Source organism: Diaphorina citri, unplaced genomic scaffold (assembly GCF_000475195.1).
Source record: "Diaphorina citri unplaced genomic scaffold, Diaci psyllid genome assembly version 1.1 scaffold626, whole genome shotgun sequence".
NCBI classification, from domain to species: Eukaryota; Metazoa; Arthropoda; class Insecta; order Hemiptera; family Psyllidae; genus Diaphorina; species Diaphorina citri.
Window position 1 is genome coordinate 190,790 of NW_007378059.1, and position 18,391 is coordinate 209,180.

Below are 18,391 nucleotides of genomic sequence, written 5' to 3' on the forward strand. Positions count from 1 at the left end.
CGTAAACAAGGGAGCGCGGCGAAGCGCGACCCCATGCACAACTCCGCGAAGCCCCGGGAGCGCGCAGCGCGACCGTATACGCAACCCCGCGTAGCGCAGCGCGACCCCATGCACAACCCCGCGAAGCCCCGGGAGCGCGCAGCGCGACCGTATACGCAACCCCGCGTAGCGAACACGCGAAGCCCCCGGGGGGTGGGAGGGGGGGGCAAAGCCCCCCTCCCGAGCACGAAGTGCGAGTTACTGTAAATACTTATTCGTGTCTTTATTTAAATAAACTCTACCATTAAAACACCTGAAAGGCCACCTCTTAAACCAAATCAGTACCTACAGTACAAATTTGCACTCGTATTTCGAATGGTGTGGTAAGCTAGTGAGCGTTCCAACAACGCTTTCCTTGTATAAAACCTCACGAAACTGTGGGGATACACCTTTATTTTTTTGTCTGTTATTTTTTTTTTCTTTTTCTTTTGACAAGAACAAATGAATTCCATTGTATTAAAAAACTTCTACCCTCTTCAGTTCAACAAAATTTTGGGTACTTCAATCGATTTTCATCGATATTTGGGGTACGCCAATCATCGATATTTAATGAAATGCAATTTTTGATATTAAGGGACTTTAATCATCGATATTTACAAAGGGACTTCTATACTCAGGACGTTTACGAATGTTAAGATAGATAAAGGTAAAGAAAGAGAGAGAGAGAGAGAGAGGGAGAGAGAAGGAGGGAGGGAGGGAGAGAAGGAGGGAGGGAGAGAGACAAGGAGAAATAGAGAGAGAGAGAGAAAGGAGGGAGAAAGAAGGAGAGATAGAGAGAGAGGGAGAGAGAGAAAGAGAGAGGGAGAGAAGGAGGGAGGGAGAGAGACAAGGAGAAATAGAGAGAGAGAGAGAAAGGAGGGAGAGAGAAGGAGAGATAGAGAGAGAGAAAGGAGGGAGAGAGAAGGAGAGATAGAGAGAGAGGGAGAGAGAGAGGGAGAGAAGGAGGGAGGGAGAGAGACAAGGAGAAATAGAGAGAGAAAGGAGGGAGAGAGAAGGAGAGATAGAGAGAGAGGGAGAGAGAGAAAGAGAGAGGGAGAAAGAGAGAGTCAATGAAACTTTATCTCCTCTCAAAAAACGGTATATCGCGGGGAGCACACTTGAAAGTTCAAGTGACAAAAGGGCTCCTGTGATGCTTTGTATACTTTGTAGTCTTTAGTCCTTGGTAAAGTTGTAAATATAAAGAGTAAACTGACACCACAGAGTAGCACAAAGGAGACTTTTTCTCTAACAAAAGGAAGAAGAAGAAGAAGATGAAGAAGAAAAAAAAAAAAAAGGAGCAGACATTTTTCTTTTTCCTCAAGAAAGAACGTTTTCGAAGGTCACCATCATTTTCTATAGACATTTTTCTATTGGGACCTCCCTACCTGATGGTAAAAAAAAAAATGAAAACTGGTTCCCTCTGCTTTTTAGAGGGGAAAAAACTCACTTAAGCAAAAAAAAAAAAAAAAAAAAAAAAAAAAAAAAAAAAACACCACTCGGGGAACAACTTACCCAAACTCAAAAAACACCGCGATGTAATTATGCTGCAGAGTAGGTCGTTAGGCCAAGTAGGCCTCGGTCACGATATAAGATGACGACGTCACTTAGCAGAGAATAAAGGCGCTTCAAATAATAATAATAATGCATATTTATACTGCTCGAATAGGATGAAAGGTTCCCTTTATCTTTACCCCAGCAGTAAGTAGGCTACTATAGGTATTTTTTAGTAGATAAAAAAATGGTCAAATTCCTGAGGATCAATTTCTACACTTCGACTGGGAATGAACCCATGCCTTCCTGATTACCAGACAAGCATCTTGACCACTATCCACTACAGCACTACACCACCAAGGGAGGTCAGTAATCTATTCAACCCAATCATAACTACTCATAACATGACTCGAATTAACCAAAAAGCCACAAACTCATAAAAACTAAAGAACCAATTTAGCCAAATTGTCCAAACAAGGGTTAAAAAACCCCCAGCGGGAGTTTGGGTGTTTTTCTCATTTTTTTTTTTCTCCTTTTATTATTTTTTATTATTAGTAATATTATTGGCTCCCCTCCTCTTTTCCTGTTTGGCATCCAGTTAGTTAATTACCCCCTCTAGAGCTTTCGCAAGGTTTTTATTGTGCTAAAGATCGAATGGGCAAAGTTTAAACAAATAATAAATGAAAATCGTTGAATAAATAAGAAACGAAAGGTTTATTAATAACGATAGCGTCATATTAAATTATGCACAGGCGAATCTGGATAAATGAGAGCTGAATTGAGAAAACTACCAGTCAAGTTTGACACGGTATACCTACATTATTTGTCCAAAAAAAAACCTCTTTAAATGAGAACAATTTACCGCTATTTATAATTATTTAATTTTATTTATTTATTTTTGAGATTTTGTTATTGGAAAAAAATGAAAGGTTGGATCGGAGTCGAGTGGATTGGATTGGAACACATCACATGGGATATGCCTAATGCTAAGATTCGAACAAATTCTTCTCTGTATCTCTACAAATGAGAAACCCTCTCTAAGAACTCTTTAATTGAGGAAAAAAGCAAAACCTTTTTATACATACATATCGGTAATTGAAGGAAAAGTATTCAGCTATTCAGTTACTTGAGTTCTCACTTATCCAAGTTCGACTGTAGTATAGAATAGAATTTTGTTAGTCTATGAGGATAGAATAGAATTATGGAGACTACCTGACGGTAAGTAGAGCGGGGATATTTATTAGTTACTACTAGTCAAGTTTGACGGTATACCTACATTATTTGTCCAAAAAAAAACCCCTCTTTAAATGAGAATAATTTACCTCTATTTATTATTATTTAATTTTATTTAGGTATTTATTTTTGAGATTTTGTCATTGGAAAAAAATCAAAGGTTGGATCGGGGTCGAGTGGATTGGATTGGAACACAGCACATGGGATATGCCTAATGCTAAGATTCGAACAAACTCTTCTCTGTATCTCTACAAATGAGAAACCCTCTCTAAGAACTCTTTAATTGAGGAAGAAAGCAAAACCTTTTTATACATACATATTGGTATTTGAAGGAAAAGTATTCAGCTATTCAGTTACTTGAGTTCTCACTTATCCAAGTTCGACTGTAGTAGAATAGAATTTTGTTAGTCTATGAGGATAGAATAGAATTATGGAGACTACCTGACGGTAAGTAGAGCGGGGATATTTATTAGTTACGAAATTATGTTAGGTACCTACATAGGGTGTATATTTCAAATGAAAATTTTAGAACGGGGGTATAAGGTAGGGTAGATAGAATAGGAGGGATGATAGAAGGAAGGAGAAGTTCAAAAACAGCGGTCTCCAATCTACGCTCATATAGGTAGGTATACCTACAACCTATGTTTTAAGGGGCTTTACGTTAGTGTATAACTAACTGTTAAGGCTAAAAACTTAGCCTTAGCTGGAGCGGAGAGCAAAGAACATAGATTTTTTTGCTCTCACTTCTTAGAGGTTTGAGGTCGCCACTTCCCTCTATAATCCCTTCCCCCCACCTGCTCGATTCTTCATGCGCTATGCTTTCCACTCTGTTTTTAGCCTAAGGTCTTCACTGACGGGGGTTTTACCCGCCATTCGATGACCAGCTACCTCCTCACCCAGTCTGGGGCGGGAAAAAGCTAGCAGCGATTGCTCAGCTGGTTACAGTGGTCACCCATCCGGATACTAACCTCGCGCAACGTCGCTTAACTTCAGTGATTGATCGAGGATGGGTGCGTTCAAAGTACTATCACCACTATAGCTAGGCACAGAGATTATCCACAATCAAACCTTCCGGTAGATGCGCGAACGTCAAGAGTTTATAGCGTCACTACACGACGCGACGTTTTTCATCATATTTGACCAAAACTGAAGTATTTTTGGAAACTACTGGTTTGCACAAGGGGCTCTTCACCCCCAAAGGAGGTGGACGAGGAGGAGAACAAGAAGAAAGGGAGGAAGCAGAGGGAGGAGTGAGAGGAGGAAAGGGAAAGGGCGATGGGGACGAAGCAGGGAATGAGAGGAGGGAGAAGAGGCAGAGGAGGAGAGAAAGAGGGGAAAGGAGGAGGAGGAGGAGAAGGAGGGTGCACTCAGTCAAGACGGCGCCAGTATTACTATAATATAACTATATTTGTGAGCTTTTTTTCTATATTTAGCGAGTATTACACCAAACTATATGCTGATATGGCATTATAATCAATGTTGGGGCGAAAGCAATGGCGCTTTCTGTATAGAAATACATATAGAAATGTCTCAGAGAGTATAACAAAAATTCAGTTACCTATTATACAGAAATGGAAAATTTCAGCAGAAGTTGTAGAAAATATAGAAATGTCTCAAAGAAATAGTTGAAATACCTGAAATAGAAAGAAAAAGGTACTATCGTTTCAAGTTCACGAGTGTGGTATACTGCAGTGGTAAAATGGTAGGTAGATTGAAGAGAAAAGAGAACACCTCAGGCACTAGGTCTGGGGCGAAAGCAATGGCGCTTTCTGTATAGAAATACAGAGAAATGTCTCAGAGAGTAACAAAAATTCAGTTATTATACAGAAATGGAAAATTTCAGCAGAAGTTGTAGAAAATGTAGAAATGTCTCAAAGAAATAGTTGAAATACCTGAAATAGAAAGAAAAAGGTATCGTTTCAAGTTCACGAGTGTGGTATACTGCAGTGGTAAAATGGTAGGTAGATTGAAGAGAAAAGAGAACACCTCAGGCATTAGGTAGGTAGATAAGAAGGAAGCCACGGGAGGGAAGGAATGAGAAAAAGGAGAAGAAAGAAGACAAAGAAGAAGAAGAAAGGAGAGAGGGAAGTAAATGAAAAGGGAGCAAAAGGGAGAGAAGGAAGAATAAAGAGGAAGATGGAAAGAGAGGGGAGGGGAAAGGAAGGATAAAGAGGGGAGGGCAGATAATAAATTGATGGACTCTAGGATCTTGTGTGACGTTGAGATATGAAGTAAGAGTCATTGGGAACTTCATCACGTCTCTGTAAACGTCTGAGATCTCTTTGGTTTTGTAAATAGAAAATCCTCCATCTTATTTGTTTGCCCATTACGCTTAGGACTTTGTTACACTTGGCTGCAATTGCAAGTAAAATCCAGACTTTAAACGTCCGTCCCGTCCCTAGTATATGAAGCAATGTTGGAAATCATACTAATCATGATAATGGAATGTTGATTGGAAAGTAACAAGGTAGCTCTAGGAGCTAGGTATATAGAATTGCAAGTAAAATCCAGACTTTAAACGTCCGTCCCGTCCCTAGTATACATATGAAGCAATGTTGGAAATCATACTAATCATGATAATGGAATGTTGATTGGAAAGTAACAAGGTAGCTCTAGGAGCTAGGTATATATTCGTAGGTATTGTCTAACCGAGAGTCAAAATGCTCTTTTAATGTTTAGTCTTCTTTCTTGTTTGAAGAGGTTTCATAGAGGGAACTGTAACAACAGAGTTCTTATCGTCCCAAAATCGAAGAGAGTATAGGAGGACAGTATAGGAGAAAGGCAGCCGTTCTGAGAACGGACCTTATCGGTTTGGGATAAAGTCCACCCCTGGCGGGAATCCAAATCAGGAGCTAACGTGGACCACCTTCCATGCTAATCGTATTCCGTCCCTGGTACCTATAAGCTCATCTGAACTGAAATAGTTAAAAATGTAAGGACGTCCGATGCCAGACTACTTAGCTTGGCTCTTGGAAGCTAGAACGTCTGCCTTGTATTAAGCGCTGGGCAGTGGGACTACCCAGAAGTTGTTCCCGCCCGGGGCGGTTTTTATCCTGAAAGGATAATGTTCCTTCTCGGAAAGGCTAGCTTTCTTCTATCCTGTCTTAGATTTCTCTTAACTTTCGGGACGATAAAAGACCTTAGCAGTTCTCTCTACCAAACCTCTTGAAAATAAAGTCCATGCTTACGAAGTAATAGCAATTCCGCCCCTGGTGGCTAGTTCAGTAATAGTTTACGACCCAACCACGTCTGTGCTGACTTGCTGACTAAGGGAAAGCACAACATTATCAACTTCTTTCGTAATTGAACTCAAAAGTTGTCAAGAGAGATATGTAGACCCACTTAACTTGCTGGGGGAACGTTTCCATTGTTCACTGTGGTACAATATTGATGTGTTTCGAACAGCTGATGTTGAGCAACTCTTGAATTTAACTAAAACTCGTGAGTCGTGAGACTCTTGATTTTGATTAATTCACTAAAAAGAGAAACTTTAAACTGGTTGGCTTTTAAGGTAGCCAGCGTTGTGTTGCCAGTTCGATTCCCACCCGGGGCGAATGGTATTCCAAACGGGTAATGTTCGTGCTCGGAACGGCTGGCTTTCTCATATCCTATCCTCTGTCTCTCTTTTATTTCAGGACCGAATATCTTCATTGTTACAGTTCCCCCTAAAGAAACTTCCCAAAAATAGGTAAGGAGAGTAAAAAGAAGAAGAAGAAGAAGAAGAAGAAGAAGAAGAAGAAGAAGAAGAAGAAGAGAAAAAGTTGATTTCACAGACCGCTGTGGTTTATTTTTGTCGCTAGCTAATCTATCACATACTCAGTTAGGTATCCACACATGAACTGTTGACTTTACACATCCTCAAATCCTCTCCACATCCTTGCATCCTTCCCAGCTTGTGATGTTCATAAAACTCTCCCTTTTTTGTCCTGCCGAGCCTCTGGGATTAAAATGTAAATAATTTATGTGGAATGCCCGCTGCTTTGACTCACCAGAGCTGTCTAAAGGGAGGGAGGAAAGAGATATCATTTTTCCTCTGATGCTAGGCTGATATGAGTTCTTTTATCCCCGGAAGGAAAGATTTTTTTTTTCCGTCATGAAGGTAGATACTCGTACTTCGTCATATCTCATATAGGTAGTTTCTCGTACCGACGTCATATTTACGCCATAGGTGTAGGTACAAACCTACATAATACATAATTATAATTATGTAGGAATACTTACGTATAGGTATATCTGAAACAATAACGTTGAATAAGTTTGTCCTCCCCTCTCACTCTTTCTGCTCTCTCTCTCCCTCTCTCTTTCTCTTCTCTCTCTCTCTCTCTCTCTCTCTTTCTCTCTCCCTACAACTTTTTTGGAAGCTTCCTCATTCACCAGAAAAAAGTTTATATTATTACTCTTTCTTAGGTAGAAATTTCCTAAAGATTGCGTAAATACCACAAAATGTTCCCTAAGAAAAAAGTCTTCAAAATGCCTACTTTCAAAACTCCTCCCCGAAAATTGCTACCCTCGAAAAAGCCGAAAATTGCTCCCACAGTGCCCCTGAAAAAGAAAGCTGTTTTCTCGCTTATTTCTAAACAGATTTTGGGTTTTCGCGCGCCCCCTACCCCCTCTGGTGTGTTAAAAGTTAAATAAATAAACGTAACAATGCGGCATACCTTCCGTAAAATTACCTTCCGTAAAGCTACCTACTTGTAGGTATGAGGTAGGTACAATATTGTGGTAAAGAGGAACGTGCTTTTGGGCTGTTAATAGGGAGCAAAAGATACTTTAACATAAGAAAGTTTGGGTAGGTACCTACTTTAAATTTTAAAGTTTCAATGCTTCCCTCTTCCTTTAGTCTCCTGAAATTTTATCTCCCTCTCTTTTCTCTCTCTCTCTCTTCCTCTCTCTCTCTCTCTCTCTCCCTTTCTGCTATCCATCTATCTCTCTTACACATCCTGTTTTCTCGTGTTTGAAGGAAGGGAAACATTCGTCACTGCACAAATAAATCCGCTTATCCACCGTATTCCAGACTGTCAAACTGCTTTGACTTGGAGGGGCGGAGCGCTACCGCGTTCCTTAAGTTTACTGAAGAGACAATAAAACCGTGTGAAACATTAAACTTTTCCCTCAAGAGATGTTTACATTGTCATTTGTATTCTTTGTTATCTCTAGAATACCTATCCGTGAAATTGTTTTCATAAATCATGTATAATTGTTTTCATAGAGAAACCCAGTGGGAATCGAAAAATGCAATAACTTTCATAATTAATTACTTAAACTGGGAATCAAACATAAATACTTACATAAGTATGTTATGTAGGTACCTAACCGCTACGGTTATTAGAGACAGGGGTTTTACCCTCGATTCGGCACGGGTTTTACCTTCCAGCCAGTAGCACTTGATTGCCCAAATGGTCACCCATCCGAATATCAACCAATTCCAACGTTGTTTAACTTCAGTGTTCTATTTTGAACTGGTGCTTTCAACGTGCTATCGTCAGTGGCTTAAGCAAAGTTTGTTTTGAAAATAACGCCATTCCTTACAGTTCTTATACGCACTCTATGATCTCATCATCTCATTTTCTCTAGCCTAGTTAACTTGGAGGGTATAGTGTGTCTACCTTGTAGGCGTTAGGTCGAGGGTTCGATTACCAAACGAGGTGGATTTTATATAATTCGTTCTTGGAACAACTGGCTTTCTCCTATCCTAGGAGGATCCTTCTCTCTTAGCTTTCGGTACTTTAAGACCTCTGGTTACCCTCTATCAAACTTTTTTTTTTATCAAATTTTTTATAACTTTTTTTATCCCATTTTCCATGGCTGATAAGCAATTTCACTTCTGAAGCGACCAAAACCTCGTCAAGTAAGAGTATCTGAATCTAACCTAGAGCCAGAGGTACCTAATTTATTTCCCAGAGAGTTTCCAAGTTCTTTTCTTGTAATTGAGTTACTCAGGAGAATCAAGAAGGAGAACGAGACAGACTTCCTCTCTCTCTCTCTCTCTCTCCCTTTCTGCTATCCATCTATCTCTCTTACACATCCTGTTTTCTCGTGTTTGACCCCTACATATCCATGTACATAGGTATGTTCGCTGCAGTCCGCAGTCTCTACGTCTAGATCTAGTATAGTTCAATGTACCTACTAGGTAATAGGTAGGTACATTGAACTATATTAGTTTTATGTTCCTCCATTTATTTGTGGCTTGTTAATAATGGATTATAATTACGTATCATAGGATACCACCTCAATTTGTACAGGTATTATAAAACCTCCCTAAGACAACAAAAGCATTAACAGAACTTGCAGAACTTATCTGTTGTTCATTTTTGCTTACGTAAGACCTAAGCTTTAGTCTATGTTGCTCTTACTTTGGTCTATTCTACAGAGTGTTTCAAAAGTCCGGGGACCCTTGAATATTTTTTGAATGGCTAAAGATGGGAACCTGAAATTTGGCATATAGTTATTTCTCGTGTTTCCACTTTAAATTTCTTTATACCTATCTCTTTCTTTCACTTTCCTCATATCCCTTCTTTTTCTGTGATTCTTCCTCTTTCTTTCTCTCTCTCTCTCTCTCTCTCTCAAATTCCTTTTCGAATTCTTCTCTCTCTATCTGTTCATCCCTCTCTCCTTTTATCTTCCTCTTTCTTTCTCTAGTTCTTCCTTTTCCTTCCGTCTTTCTCTCTCTCTCTCCTTACCTTATCTCTTACTTTCACTCCATCTATGTTTTCCTTCTCTTCTCTTCCTCTCTTCATCCACCCATCTCTCTCTCCTTTTCCTCTTCCTCTCACTCTCTTCAGTCTTTCTCCTTTTCACCGAGTCTTTGTTATTTTGATTTATTTCTTATTTGTTGTGTTCCTTCCTTCTCTCTCTCTCTTCCTACCTTATCTCTTACTTTCACTCCATCTATGTTTTCCTTCTCTTCTCTTCCTCTCTTCATCCACCCATTTCTTTCTCCTTTTCCTCTTCCTCTCACTCTCTTCAGTCTTTCTCCTTTTCACCGAGTCTTTGTTATTTTGATTTATTTCTTATTTGTTGTGTATTATGTACTGTATTTTCGTTTCACTTTGTTTCTCATATCTTTTCCCTTTTCTCCCCATTTTCTCTTTCTCCCATTTCTCCGCAGTGATTTATTTTTCTCCAGTTCAGAAGTTTAGACCAAATGTATTTTCGTTTCACTTTGTTTGTCATATCTTTTCCCTTTTCTCCCCATTTTCTCTTTCTCCCATTTCTCCGCAGTGATTTATTTTTCTCCAGTTCAGAAGTTTAGACCAATGTATTTTTCATTATTGTAATACAAAATACAAGATAGGTGATAGGTGGGTACATTGTATAAATTTGTAAAACGCTTGGCTTCTACACTTTCTTTCCCATCTAGTGCTATTGAGTTAGGTAGTACCCCTACATATCGATGTAGGTAGGTATGTTTGCTGCAGTCCGCAGTCTCTACGCCTAGATCTAGTATAGTTCAATGTATTAGGTAATAGGGGTACCTACACTTTTTTATGTTCCTCCATTTATTTGTGGCTTGTTAATAATGGATTATAATTACGTACGAGTATCAATTTGTACCTCAGGTATTATAAAACCTCCCTAAGACAACAAAAGCATTAACAGAACTTGCAGAACTTGTCTGTTGTTCATTGTTAGTCCGTCCTTCCTTTATTATTACTAATAATAAAAGGTATAGGGGACGGACTATTGTATTCGCTTCGGTGTCGTCTGTCTGTCTTTTATTTCCCTTCCTCCTCTCTCTTCCTCTTTCTTTCTCTCAACCTCGTTTTCTCTCTCTCTCTGTTTTATCCTTTTTTTGTGCTACCCATTTTTCCATTCTCTCTACCCTCTTTCCCAGTCTCTCTCCCCCTCTCTTATTTCTGTTTGCTTCCCTCCTTTTAAATTGTCTCTCTTTCTCCCTCCCTCTCGCCTTTATATCTCCTCCTTGTACTCTCCATTACCTACTTCAATTCTCTCTATCCTTTTTTTTCTCTCTCTCCCTCTCTTTCTTCCCCTCTCTTTCTCTCTTTTTTTGTGCTCTACATTATGTTCTCCTTCTTCCCTCTTCCTCTCTCTCTCTCTTTCTCTATCAATCTCTCTCTCTCTTTCTCTCTCTTACCCTCTTACTGTCTCTCCTTCTTTTTTGTGCTCTACATTATGTTCTCCTTCTTCCGTCTTTCTCTCTCTCTCTTTCTCTATCACTCTCTCTCTCTCTTTCTCTCTCTCTCTCTTTCTCCTTCTCTTTCTCTCCCTCTCTCTCTCTGTTCCACTGGTGTTTCTTCCTCATTAATGAGGTGCAAGCTGTCAGGTTTTTCCCATCTGTCTTAATAACGGTCATGGCGTTTAAACTTTTAAAGAGAGAAAAAAATTGCAACACTTTTTCCCTGCGTTGTAGTGTGCCATGCACTCTTGTAGTATGTCACACTGCCTTAGTATGCCACAGTGTTGTAGTGTGTCTCTCTGTGTAGCAGGTATGTCACTGTTTCAATGATATTATTCAATTAAACAGTAGCTATAATTATACTGTGAATTATTGCAAGAAAGTCTTTTTTGAAGAGGTTTGGTAGAGGATTAGATGGAATTTTCATAATGGAGGTTTTATCGTCCTGAAATCGAAGAGACGAGGACAGCATAGGAGAAAGCCAGCCGTTCCGAGAGCGAACCTTATCTGACTTGGGATAAACTTTGACTTAGGCGGGAAGCAAACCCAAGATCTAGCACTTACAAGGCAGGCTACCAAGCTTACTAGGCTGGGATTTGATGCTAGAATATTGCAAAGAAAATCTTGAATTCTGTGTAAAACGCCATTTTTTCGGGTAGTTTTAGGTCTACCCGGAAAAATGGCGTTTTACAGAAATAAACTGCTATAATATTAAAATTTTACAATAGCTACATACATAGTTCACAACATTCATTCTATCTGCATAGTTTAACAAAGTCCAAAACTTTATTCGCCCCTATTCTAGTCTGTCGGCGAACTTTGCGGACTATTATAATAAAACTTCCTGTTTTAAATCATAAAAGAAGAAGTAGAAGAGGAGAAAGATGGAGGTGGAGTATGAGGATGGGAAGAACTAGGAGGAGGAGGAGAAAAAATAAGGGGATGTAGAAGGATGAAGAAAAGGAGAAGGAAGAGGAGAGAAGAAGATGGGGAAGAAGAAGGGGTAGGGGAAGAAAAAGAAGGAGAAAGAGAGGAAGGTGAACGAGAACAAGAAGGAGGAGGAGAAGGAGGGGAAGGTGAACGAGAAGGAGAAGGAGGAGGAGAAGGAGGGGAAGGTGAACGAGAAGGAGAAGGAGGAGGGGAAGTAGTAGAAGAAGAAGGAGGAGAAGGAGAGGAAGGTGAACGAGAACAAGAAGATGGAGGAGGAGGAGGAGGAGGAGGAGGAGAAGGAGGAGGGGAGGTAGGAGTTGGAAAAATGCAGTAAGTTTAAGTTTTTACGGTAGGGCCCCAGAATATTCGAATGCATAAGCGTATTTAAGCTCCAAGTAGGGCCTTTGGAATAGAGGGACCAAGTACCTATAGGGTAGAATGGAATTATCAAAATTTAGAATTACCAGTACCTATGTAGATGGAATTATAGAAGATTTTAGGACTCTCGGAAAACAGTACCGAAAGCACAGAAAGGCTCAAAATTTTATCTTACAACTTTTAAACGTCGCATTAAGAAATTGAGATGAAATTTTTCAGGCACCCTGTACCTTGAAGCATAAATAACATAATTAATAGTGGAAAGTAGGTAGGTACCTAGAATACATAAAAAACATGTTGAATTTTACGTTTTTTTTCTGCCTCACAGAAATTTAAAATTTTCGCAAGTCCCCCTCCCTTCCCTTTTCAAACCTTCACAATTTTTGCACTGGTATGAATTGCTTTTATCACCCCCACCCTGTCCATTTTATGTACAAATGTTTACAAAGCATGATTTTATAACATTTTTATTTTACAGCGAAATAGTTTACAGCAAGCAATCCATATGTACAGTGCTATAGGGGCTTTTGTCTGATGTTGGGGGCTATAAAGACGTTATTATTATAACAATGCAGTATAATTACAGGATCATGCAATTGTAATTGCTAGGACGTGGTTGTATTTGTAAATTGTAGTACCTAGCCTACAATAACATGGAACGTAATTGTAGTAGGTGGTTCCATGTGAAATAATGAGTTTCAAGTGTTGACACCGACATTTATCCTGTAGCGATAACAACACCTTTAATGGTCCAGTTTCCAATGAATCACTGGTGTTAAGCCATTTTGTGCGAGGTTGGTATTCGGATGGGTGACCATCTGGACACTCGGATACAGCTACAAGTTGAACACCACTCGTTCGACTCCCATCTGGAACAAGAAAGAAGAATATTATGTCACTTTCCAGAACCAGTCAAGCTCAATGTTGCTTAACTCTGGTGTTCTATATAGGGAGCAGGTGCTCAGGTATATCCCAGACTTAGGTATACCTTAGGTTTAGTACTGTTGATTTATCAGGAATATGGTGCCCATAAAAATCACAAAGAAAAAGCACTGAAAGTTCTATCTCACCCATTCTCTCTCTCTTTCTTTCTTATTCTCTCTCTCTCTCTCTCTCTCTCTCTCTAGATTTCACTCTTTCGCTTCGTCTCGTCTTTCAAGTAATAAAAAATAGACACAAAGACGTAAAAATAATAAAAAAGATAGACGTAGGACAGAAGTTCGAGGAGGAAGGAGGAGGAGAAGGATGAGGAAGGAGAGATAGAGATACGGTTTATAGTTTTTCTTTTGGTAAAGTTCTCCAGACAACTTGTTTCAATCTATCCCTTCTCCCTCTCTCTGTCTTTCTCTCTCGCACTTCATCCCTTCTCGGTTACCCTCATTTTTTCCTTCTTTTGTGAAATCAGCTGTCAGACACAAGAACATGGTCCAGAACAAAATAAAAAACAGAATGGCATAGAAAATAGAACACAATATTTTGTACCATATCTATACGTCAGTACTTATACCTACATATTTATGATATGGGACTTATGGGAGGGAAAATCTGGGAAAAGAGACATTGTTGCGAGAGAGAAAGGAACGTTGTAAAACTTTTACGAGGGAAATTTTAAAAACACCAGGAATGTGTCAGAGTTATGTTTTTCATATGGTACCTACGGTGTGCGAGGATTTGAAAATATTTTCAAATTTCCAGGGATAATAACTCGTGGGGAAATGTGGTTTTAGGGGAAAATAGCATATTACTTACTAGAATTTCCCTCAGACGGGAAGACCCGACCTTAATTTTTAATGAATTAGTGGAGTGTAAACAACTCCGAATGTTTATATTTATTTACAGTGGAATTATTTTCAGACCAAACCCAAATGAGAAAAAAAATTGTAAAAAAAAAAAAAAAAAAAGTATAGCTAGCTTTTCGGCCCCATTTAGGCTAGGTGAGCTTATTATGAGTAGACGTGTAGCCAAATGGAGGGTAAAACTCAAACTCTCGTCACTAAAAGTCATATAAGATGTAATAGTTATTTCTACACTGACGTTAAGCCCCATAAAAATAGGAAAGACATTAGGTCCCCATAAAAATAGGAAAAATATTGGTTCCCCATAAAAATAGGAAAAATATTAGGTCCCCATAAATATAGGAAAGACATTAGGTCCCCATAAAAATAGGATAGACATTAGGTCCCTCCCCATAAAAATAGGAAAAATATTAGGTCCCCATAAAAATAGGAAAGACATTAGGTATCTTATTTGAAGCAGTGATCCTTATTAAAAATTCCTCCGAGACACTCTGTGTACCATGGCGTTCTTGTGAAAGGGATTTCTGAGTCACCCTGTAGGATACACAAAGGCTTGCGTGTCCCAAGAGCTCAGACATTGTGGAGCTTTTGCTAAGGATCTTGCGAGACGAGTGGTGTCCAAACTGTGGACCACTTGGTAACACTTTGACCCATTTGTTATAATATAATCGCAATTGAATTTTACATGTGCAATGTGGGAACAAAAAATGGGTAAATAAAAAGACAATAGGTAGCAAAAAAACTAGGTATGACCCATTTCTGTGACAGAAATAACCAGAAATCTTTTTATATTTAGATTATGTCAGCCACTCACCTGGCAGACCGTGTCAGTCACCAGTCAGTCAGAACGAAGCGGGAAAAGCTTCAGAACGTTTGAGAGACCTAGGACAGAAAAACTGACTGCTGACTGTGATAAAAGAGGGGTATTACAAGCCTTTAAAAAAGGAGCTTTTGTTTCAATTCCACTTTTCCCTCTAAAGACGTTCTTGATAACTCTTCAAAGGTCACCAGAGGGAGGATCACACTTTGGGCAGCGCTGCCCACTCGCAAATCAATATTACTAGTCAAGGCAAAAAAATATTATGGGAGTCTTCAGGATGACAACACTTTCTGAAATGATTTTTTTTTTCTCGCGGCCTAGCGCTAACAAGGCAGACGCACTACCAACTAAGCTAACCAGGCTGGTACCAACTGCATTGATGTGTAACTTTTCACCGCGAATTTTCCGAAGTTATTTCCTAGTTCCTACCTAGTTTTAACTTTTCCACCTTTCCGGTTGATAGAAAAGTTCTGAAATTTTAGATGTGGCGGTGTAGCGATGTTTGATGTTTGTGTCAACACGAAATGTTTTTGTTCAAACAAAAGTTCCTTTTCGTCTTCTTCTTCCCCTCATTCTTCTTCTCCTCATTCTTCTTCTTCCCCTCATTCTTATTCTTCTCTTCATTCTTCTTCTTGTTCCCCTCATTCTTCTTGTTCCCCTCATTCTTCTTCTTCCCCTCATTCTTCTTCTTCCCCTCATTCTTCTTCTTCCCCTCATTCTTCTTCTTCTTCTCCTCATTCTTCTTCTTCCCCTCATTCTTCTTCTTCTTCTCCTTCTTTGTCTTTTTCCCCTCATTCTTCTTCTTCCCCTCATTCTTCAACTTCTCCTTCTTTGTCTTTTTCTTGTCTTCCTTCTTTTCCTTCTCTTCCTTTGTCTCCTTCGTCTTTTCCTTCTTCTTCGTTTGTCTTCGCGTTCTTCTTTAAATTTTCTTTCTTCTTTTTCTCCTTCTTCTTTTTCTATTTTGGTATTCTTTTTCCTTCTCCCCTCCTTCTTTTCCTTCTTCTTCGTTTGTTTTCGTGTTCTTCTTAGAAAAGGATGAGGAGGAGGAGGAGGAGGAGGAAAACGTACAATTTGAGGTGTTGCCAATTTTTGCAAGAGTCGTTTGCATTTTCAACCTGGAACACCAGCAATGCTGTCCCTTCTTTGAGATATTGGTTTACGATTATTTACGAAGCTGAAGTTTTCAACCATCAAATTACATATATTTCCCGGTTTATTTAATTAGGTACCTACTACCTACATACAGGTGCTTTTTCTCAGCGAAAAACCATAGGGGGATGTGTGCCTATGTACTACAATAATACTAGGTTCCTATGGGTTTATGAAAACACAAAACATCACTAAAAGTTATAAAACCTCCTACCAAAAGTCAATTCCTCTTTTTGATTTATGTCAGGGACATTGTTGGGGTACATGTCCTAAATTTCGGTCATCCCTCCCTCTCTCCCTCTCCCTCTCTCTCTATGCCATCTTCTGTCATTTCTCTGTCCTCCTCTACCTCTGCTCTCCAATTCAATCCAATGGCCACAAATCAAACATTCGAACATAAAAAAAAAAAAAACATCAGAGAGGAAAAAGAATTAACCTCTGAACACAAAGCTTTAATAGGAGTCAGATAAGGTTCGTTCTAGAAACAGCTGGCTTTCTCCTATCCTGTCTTTACAGTTCCCTCTATCAAACATATCTTAAAAGAAACAAAAAAAAAAAAAAAAAAAACTTTGTTTTCGTGTTCTTCTTCCCTTTTCGAAGTGATATTATTTTGGTTAACTTTTTATACCAATGTAAACAAGAGAGCTACGTATTGGAAAACTTGTTTTGTTTACATGTCGCACGAAGCTATTTTTATGTAAGTAGGTGGTATACTTCCCTCAGGGTTTAAGCCGCGTTCACATTAGTATGGTACGTCGCCTTTCATATTTATAAAGGGAAAATATAACGCTCAGAGTCCTTGTCCATCCCATCAGTACAACATCCATTGGGTATGGGTAAGCCCAGGTAAACCTTGAGCCTGGATGTTTCGGACACATAATAGAAAATAATACCTACTATCTCACAGCAATCTGTTTCAATGAAAATTACGGGCCTATCTGTTTCAGTACTTGATCTATACAGGATGTTCCACTGTCATCAGAGTCCTTGTCCATCCCATCAGCCATCAGTACAACATCATTGGGTAAGCCCAGGTAAACCTTGAGCCTGGATGTTTCGGACACATAATAGAAAATAATACTGATACCTACTATCTCACAGCAATCTGTTTCAATGAAAATTACGGGCCTATCTGTTTCAGTACTTGATCTATACAGGATGTTCCACTGTCACAGAAGTAGTTGCTGCTTTATTAACAAAATACTGGCTCTTAAGTTATAGCACTGAAGCATCAATTCCAAACATCTGATTGGCCAAAATTGACTTCAGTCTGACCTGACTTGGGAGCGAGAATATTTTGTTCATAAATACGGAATACGAGTGATGTAAGTTATTTCGGAAAGGTTAGTACTTGGAACACCCTGTATATTAATTTTCTATTATTTAATACATCACCTTTCCATTCAGTGCCAAAAATTTGCAATGCAGATTCGCGATACAAAACAGACACACAGACATGATTAAATATTATTATTGTGATTAATAAATATTATTATTATTGAAGTTTACATTTTATTTACACTTTGAATAGGGCACTGTAATTAAAACTAAGGTACGTACCTACAGATATTAGGTACCTTACATATAAAGGTGCATGAATTTAGGTAGGTACATCCAATAGAATTTAGGTAGGTATTATTTATTTGTTCATTAGGTATTTAGGTATACCTATCTATACGCATAAAAGACGTATTATTTTTACTATCAGACTGCACCGGACCAAAATTTAGTCCACCACAGGCTAATAGTGTGTCCAAGTCTAAGCGCTTACAAGACAAATGCGCTACTTTCCAAGCTTACTAGGCTGCCTGATTTGTTTTTATCCCTGGACAAGTGGGCATACCTGCCGTGTTTACCATGGCATGCCCTAATCCTAACAATGATTACATCCACTGCATAATTATACCAAATGATCATGTTTTAACACTCCGGAATATTTACATATACAATCACGAATTTCATTCTCTGTTGAAGCTGAAATAATATTTTCTTTTCAATACATTTTCTACTTCATTGAATCATTTTATTCAACATCTCCCATTAGCACCTTCATTATTTTATGTTCAATTTGTAGTGATACCTATCAGGAGAACCTTGTTGAATGTTAATAGGTTAATAGGTAGGTACTTAATAAATTGGGTATATCCAGCAGAAATAGCAAAGGTTGAGTGCGAAGGGCATCAACTCGAAAAATTTGTAGTCAAAACCAAATGTCAGCCCAAAGCAATTACCCTAGCTAGGGCTGATCACCCTAAGTTAGGAGAGGCTGACGAAAAACGCCGATCCCGTCTATACACGGGAAAAGGTGAAGAAGAAGATTAGATACTTCTGAAATTTCATACATATTTTATAAATTAAATTAGGTAGGTAGCTAATTTGAAAACGAAATTATATTTGCCCACAGTTTTACACAAGAAAATAATAAAAATGCTTATAAAA

The 18,391-nt window shown here is 38.9% G+C and overlaps 1 protein-coding gene across 7 annotated transcripts in view; it reads right to left on the minus strand.

The window, feature by feature from the left end:
- The window catches only part of LOC103510644 (glycine receptor subunit alpha-4), a 140,923-nt gene extending 127,860 nt beyond the window's left edge, over positions 1-13,063 (minus strand). For all 7 annotated transcript variants that reach the window (XM_026824644.1, XM_026824641.1, XM_026824646.1 and 4 more), the window contains exon 1: positions 13,028-13,063. The gene's annotated coding sequence lies outside the window, so the exon portion shown is untranslated. The remainder of the gene's footprint in view (positions 1-13,027) is intronic.
- Between the last annotated feature and the right edge of the window lie 5,328 nt (positions 13,064-18,391).